Source organism: Vicugna pacos, chromosome 24, assembly GCF_048564905.1.
Source record: "Vicugna pacos chromosome 24, VicPac4, whole genome shotgun sequence".
Lineage (NCBI taxonomy): Eukaryota > Metazoa > Chordata > Mammalia > Artiodactyla > Camelidae > Vicugna > Vicugna pacos.
In genome coordinates, this window is record NC_133010.1 from 7,399,201 (window position 1) to 7,406,988 (window position 7,788).

Consider the following 7,788-nt stretch of genomic DNA (forward strand, 5'->3'; position numbering starts at 1 on the left):
AATATAGTACTGCCAACAGTTATTTCTATGTTTATTTTTTAATTTGGAGAGTTTAAGCTGATTAGATGCTGAGCGACTTTACAAATTCTGGCCTCCAATTTTTCCTACAGTGTAAAATGTGAATAAAAGCCTCCTTCTGGGAGACATCCATATGGTTCTTTCTCTCAAACATGTTTTGATGTTACCTTGTCTTTATTAAGAAAGGTTTTCTTCTTCTTCTCTCTAGTGTAGGTTTATTTGGCTTTAACCAATTAACCAACCATTCAAACACCACCTCATCATTTTTATGAGTTCCTTGATTACCACACTTATGACATCTTGCTCAAAATTTTCAAAAACAAGCCCCTTTATTTTCTTGCAATTTTTTTTCATATTGGAATATTTGAGAATAAAACATGAAACAGGGAGAAAAACATTCTCTGCACCTTAAATGATCATTTGTGTATCCATAAAGGCAAGGGTGGAGATAAAGGAGCAAAATCATGTGTATCTATTTGCACAGATTAGATGAATAGGATAACATGATAAAACTGTTCAGAGAGTGTGAATGATGAGTGTGGACAGTGCTAGTCGGAGAATGTTGAAAAGAAAACCCAAGTGAAAGGTGTCCTTTGGAAACCTATTGGCAGGTAGGGTTTTGTCCCTACTTTCTGCCCTGGTATGTGATGAAGTGAACACTTACAGACAAAGGAGCAGGGCTGGTGGAGGAAAGAAACAGAAGAGGAGAAACGGGGCTGTGCCATGGGTCTTTGTGTCTCCACTATCCAATCATTATCAGGTCCAAGGTCATTGCTGTGAGGCCATCAGATAAGACTTTAGAGACTGAACTCTAAATAAATTGCCATGGTACAGATGCAGATAGGGTTTCAGTACTTAGAACAGCATCCAAAGAGAATGCAGATGACTCATCCAGGAGCTTTACTGATACCCATCAGGGAAAGGAAGCAACAGGCTGCAAAGAGCAGAAAAAGACATAAGGTGAAGAGCAGAACAAAGGATGACTGCACAGATCTAATTCAGAAGCAGAATTGAGTGTCATCTACTAAATATACTACAAACCTATATAACACTTCAAATATTTTTGAACTAGGTTCCTTTAGGGGTTAAACTTCTTGGCTTTGTGTAAAACTTGGCTACGTGCACTGACATTGCAAATGGATTTATCTCTGTCATTATCTTTATTTGAACTGACTCATTCTTTCCTTCTCACCATACTCCCCGTTTTGCCAAGAAAATTCACTTTCAATTACACGTATATCATAACACTTAAACATTAGTTTCACTTGCCTCTGGTTAATAACTCACCGTATATTCAAACATCCATCAACATAAAATCAGCATAACATCTTTTATGAATCCCTTTATCATCAGCATATTCTAAATGCTTATACAATTCACTCTCTGGATTCATATAGAAACTTGCTTAATGGCCCTTAAAGTTACCATAAACCTTGGTTGCTTTCAATCATAGGAATATTATTCATGTTTTCAGAGTGAGCACAGTTTTTGTAATTGTTAAAGTTTAAAACCACTAGGGTATGGAAGCAGTTATCCCTATAATCCAAAAAAAATTTTTTTCAAATGGTTGTAGAATCTCTAGAATTTTCCGGTGCCTTCCATCTATTAATAACTCTTCACATGCATCTTGATATAGGTTTGAATCTGGAGACAAGTGTGTGTATATATATATATATATATTATATATATATATAATGAGAATTTTCAGTGGGGGAAAGTTCAGAACGTCTCCATTTCTGGTTTTGTGGGATAGTGGAGCATGTGGCTCTGTTCTGACTTGAGGTTAACTCAGAGCTGACTGCGGAACCCTACTCCAGTTGCTTCACGGTGGAACAATCATTGTCAAGTGAATGGCATTACTAAGCACTGAACTGGTTTTCAGGCAGCCAGTAAGCGCCAAACAGGCAGTAAGGGTTGACAAAGGGACATGAAAAGGGGAAACTCAAAGATGTCTAACAGCATATTTTTCTTCCTTCATTTATACCCGAGGTCATTCTTGAATGATGCTAGCTGTCTTTCTTGAGTTGTAGCAAGGATGTATGTGGAAACAGTGTAAGCTATTTAAGAATAATTACATTCCTTGAAAAATGGCAATAAATGTGACAACAAAAGATAGATAATGAATTTTAGATGTCATAAATTTTCTGTTTGCCACTAGCATTTGACTTTATCTAGATATTCAAAGAGTAAGGAATAATTTACCAGAGTCTGATGCCTATAATCAAGTTGTAATGTTTCATATTAAGCTCAGTCCATGTCTTCAAGATGACATGTAGAAATTGTAGGGGAAGGAACAGAGCACCACATAAGAAGGTCACATGTCTTCCTCCATTCTTTCAACATAAACTTGTGAAATAACCATTACTATGGCCACTGTGTGCATAACATACTTGGATTGACTACTGTAAGAAAGTTAAGAGAAGTTGAGGTCAAGGTCCTCATCTTTGAAATCTTAGTTTAGCAAAACAACTTTTAAACTAGGTATTATCCTAGTGAAATAGATCTACTGCATTGACGCAAACCAGTGTGATGACCTTGGGCTAGTCACAACTCAAGTCTGATTTCAAGTTTTCTGTCTCTAAGTTTCCTCCCATACCTAATTTTGATGTTTATATGCTTTTATATCCTGATAATAGAGTATCATGTGCAAATGCTGTACTAGTTTCTGGATATAGAGGAAGATACTTAAGATACTTGACTTTTAGTTAGGAAGACAGGACACATGATTTTCTTTTATTGTTTTTAATGTGCTTAGTTCTCTTTTTTCTTTTCCTTTCTTTTTTCTTTTTCCTTTTCTTCTCTTTCTTCTTCGTTTTTTTTTTTTTAATGTATAGAAACTGATATTCTTTGCCCCAGGAAGGGTTGTGTGAGTAATCAGATTTTCTTTTTCTTTTTTTTTTTTTTTACCATGAAATGGGTAGGATTCCAACATTTAAAGATTATATTTTATCAGAAAAGTTTGCAACTCCATCAGGGTTGCCACTCTCTGAGATTCATGGTAAATGCAACTGCCCCTACAAAGAAGGTGAATCATTTTGCCTAAAGAGCTTCATCTTCCTAAAGGTGTTCCAGAAATGAGGATTTTTGATACCTAATGCCCAAGACTTGAAGGAGACCTAGCCACCAGGCAAGGTGACCTTCCCCAAAGTTAGCAGAAGGAGAAGACAACAAATCTCTTGTATCAATTGCCCTGAAAAGTCAAGAAGTTACTCCTAGACCTATGCTTAAGATACAGGTGTAGGAGGCACTGGAAGGAGAGTTGTTTCCAGTTGGGCAAGTGGCCAAGATGGTAAGTTTTATCTCCCAGCCTGTCCCTTTGTCCCTCCAAAATACACGTAGAAAAGCATAATCCATTATTTTGTGATTGTCTTGTAACAGAATAGAATGTGGGTACACACGCGCATGTGATACCCAGGGAGTCCAAACGTGGTGTTTTGTTGATGGAATTTAGTTTGAAGGAAAAGGATCCTATTCTTCAAGGAATCCCATTGCCTACACGAGAATCTCAGCCAGTCGGGGAGACACTGCTGCAAGACCCGGCTGTGAAGGGCCACTCTTGAACAGTCACATCATGTGACAATGGGAAGCAATGCTGGAGGTGGTCTTGGTAGACTGAGTCCCTCCTCCCCCTCCAGGCTTGGGTTATGGGGAATGCAGGGTGGCCGAGACGCGAGAAGGTTTCTTTTCTATTAGGAAATTTTCTATGAGGAATTTCTATTAGGAACACTTGAGGGAAATAAAATCTTAATTAGAAATACTAAAGTGCTTGAACTATATTTGTGCTCCATATTCTAAAGCAGATCCTCGCAGTTATAAAATTGGATAACCAGATATTTAAAAATTCGAATAAATGAGCTGCCTTGAATTATTGTTCAAGAACTGAGTAGGATACAGACGCTGAGTTCTGAAGCTGCCCAGGGGAAGATCAGTTTTGTGCGAGCAGAAGGAAGAAGGTACCCTGATGAGAATGCAGTTTGGAATGAGTTGGTCTTTGAAAACCCAGAAGAGTTCAGAGAAACAGAAAAGATGTAGGGAAATAACACCAGTCAGAAGAATGACACAGAAAAAGGCACAAAGAAAAGAACGTATAAGAACATGTGTTTAAGGAATAATAAGAATACAGTAAAATACGAAATACAGTCAAATAAACACATAAAGTAAATATACAAAGAAATAGTTTATGTATAATTGACAAAGGGGTAGAACATAAAGAAATATATGGCAAAAATTGACCCCGCTAGCAACATCTCATCAAAATGAATATTTTATTCTACCCTTCTACTTTATTCTACACATGGCATATGATGTTGTCATCAATGGGTTATGTTCAATATATATCATTTATATAGATAAAAATGTGCTAGATTGACATTACTCATATCACTTAACAAGCCCCACTTCCACCATTTAAATGAAATAATGACTGTTGTTGATTTCAATAATTCAGAATCCAACAGACCCTATTCAAGCCATTACTTTTCATAGTTTCAAAGGCCATCGCTCACCTTGTGTTCCATGTGTGCAATGCCCCTGGACTGAGCGCTGGACGCTGTGCGTGTCAGTGGGTGGTGACCCTGACTGTGACGTTTCATTACATGTGTGCCTATGAGTGTGTGGGAGGCCAAAGGGAGAGGTCTGGCATTTCTTGGGCAAAGCGTTTTTCTGGGCTTTTTACATATGTCATTCTATGTATTGTAACAAAATTCCTTATTGGGTAGATATTATGGCCTTCATTTAACAGATGAAACAATAAAAACTGAGATTTAGATCATCTCTTGGCCACAGGCACAACTCTGTGCTGGGTGAAAATGGGTTTCGGACCTAGATCCATCTTAATCCTTGATACCAAGATATTGAGTGTGCGTGTTTTCTCAGGAGCTGGGCTGCAATTATACACACAGTGTTATTTTATGATATGAACAAGATTCCAAATGGTATAAAACAGAATGTGTCCTCAAAGAGCTTACCTAGAGGAAGCAGGGACAAGCAGATATGATATTTAAATTACAGCATGAGAGACAAAAAGAAAAATAAATGAATGAACTTATGAAGGAATGAACCTTAGTGACACTATTATGAGAGACACTGTAGCATCATTTATTAATCTATCCAATCACTCATTTCTTGCGTCTTATATTGTTGTGCCTCAGGTTGCCGTATCCAGATGAACAAGGCATTGCTTGAAGAATATTTTTTGCTGTTGCTTATAATACAGAAGTCCAGTTTTCCCTACAACTTTTGCATGAGGACACTGAATTGAGGGGTGTAGTCTCGTAGTGGAAGGGACACTGCAAAGTCCCTACCCTCCTATTTTATTCTTTATTGTTCTTGTTGCTTCTTTCCTGCAAACGTAACGTCCACATGGAGATCAGAGATAGTTGGTCCAGAGTTGGCTTGTAAATTGAATGGTACACCAGCAATTTGTGCTTACAACAGTGCAGGTGTATCGAACACTGGATGCTTATTCCCGATCTTCAAGGAAAGAGATTGTGCTGTTACTCAGTTTTTAAATCTCCCTCACTTTTTACAGCCGTTACTAATAAATATTGCCTTGATACATAAATGAGTCGATTGCTTTTATGTAGTTGGTGAGGCTTTACTTCCACACCGCTGTCTTCTGATGCAGGTCGTTGGGTCAACCACTTACTTACTATGAGTTTTTGAAACAATGTCTATGTCACTGAACAGATTATGCAGCTGTGTATTATTTTGCCATGTTCTCTACTTCATGAGTGTGCAACTGTCTCCTAATTAAAAAAGCAAGTTTTGTGGGGAGTTGAGTCTAAGTGATGAACAATCTTGTATCTTCTACCCCACAGAGACTTGTACGGTGATGGACATACCGGTAATAGTCACTGATTCTTTGTCTCTGTCTTTCTCCGTACACACACACACACACACACACACGTACATTTGTACTTGTATATATTTTACCCAACTTGAACACAGAGATGGAATTTTAACTCCATCATTTGATCATTTACCTGACATCATCAGTGCTCTTTTTGAATTAAAGCAGAAGGAAGGAAGAAAATGAGCAATGCTCTTATTTCTGCAACTTCCCCAGAAACAATTCTCCTCAAACTCTTTGGAATTCTGGGTTTTCATAAACTTGCCTTCAAGGCTTAACAGTCCTTTGATCCGAAGTCTCCCGAATATAACAGAGAAAACAAGCAATTCGGTGTGCAGGACTGCTGGCCTAAATGCGAATTCGAGCTTCGTGATGCAAAGAACACTGTATCTTTTTGCATTTCTCCCCGTCATCGTGTGCTAAAGTTGCCTTATCTGTTGAAACACTCATCCAATCACCCTTGCAGTATGCATCTTTTTAAATATCCCCTGGCCTGAGACAGAGAAATATTGTAGTGATCGAATCTAGCGCTCCGGTTTCCTTCAATGCAAACTTTCGCTAACTTCAAAGAGAATTTTGCCAAATGAATGTTATGGTAATTATTCATTTCTCAGCCACAGGCACTATTTCACCAAGACAGTACTTTTCCAAACTGAGGGGCAGTATTTCCATAGTTGCTTATAGAAAAATGGAATCGCTTCCTACAATGGGATTTTTATGTCGCTACGGTTCATTTGAGGTTGGCGTCAGCCACCTTGCTCTCACAGTTGAGCTGATCTGAAAGAGTTCACCGAAGCTGGTGTTCTTACAAAAGAAAGAAAGAAATCTAAATGTGAGGTCTGATTATAGGGCAATCAAGAATGAAATATACAGCCGCGACATGAATACTGAAATCTATTTTTATCAAGGTGAGCTTACTAAACACATATCTAATTTGACTTTGAGATGCCATATTTCTCAAAACTAATTGTCTTAAAACATCCTTATCTGACCAGGTAATAATCACCCCGCTATAAAATTTGTCACTCCTGGTGATAGAGGCTTATTAAAGCGAAGTAATGATATAGATAATGATATTGGAAAAGGAAAGGGTTACAGGAAATTTTCCTGCTGTGCACCTGTGTCTTGATGTCCAGGAACATGGTTCACTGGGGAAGGCTGTATGTCTTTGTTTACTCCTCCAGTTTTTAGGATGAAAACCCTAAATTCTCTACTGCATCATTTCTCTGCCACGGTCATTAATGAGCACTCCACTGATTACTAACTTTTATCTGTATTAATACACTGACTCTTCATTTAGATTGAAAAGACTTTGGACTTTGGAATCAGAGTTTGGGTAACTGAGTGTCCTGGTGCAAGTCTCCTGCCCTCATTGTTAAGTCTTCATAAAACAGGATTCTTGTGGGGATGAAATAAAAATATATAAAATCTTTGCAGTGTCTAGTTTATGATAAATATTGAAATAAATGCTTTATTCTCTTCCTTTTTTTTTTTAAACTTTTAACTCCCTAGGTGGTTAGTTGGGTGGTTGTGTAGCAGAGATTAAAAGCAGACCAGGTTCCTGAAATGGCTACAAACTGTATGATTGCAACCAAATGACATTCTGGAAAAGGCACAGCCACAGACACAATAAAAATATTGTGGTTTCCTGGGATTTGGGGAGACAGAGGGAGGGATGGATGAATGATGGAGCACAAGGAATTTTTAGGGTGATGAAATTACTCTGTATGACACAATAGCGGTGGCTACATGTCATTATGCATTTGTCAAAGCCCATAGAATGTACAACATCAAGAGTGAACCCTAATGTAAACTATGGACTTTGGGTGATAATAATGTGCCCATGTCGGTTCATCGATTGTACCACGTACGCCACACTCATGAGGGATGCTGAGGGTAGGGGAGTACGTATGTGTGGG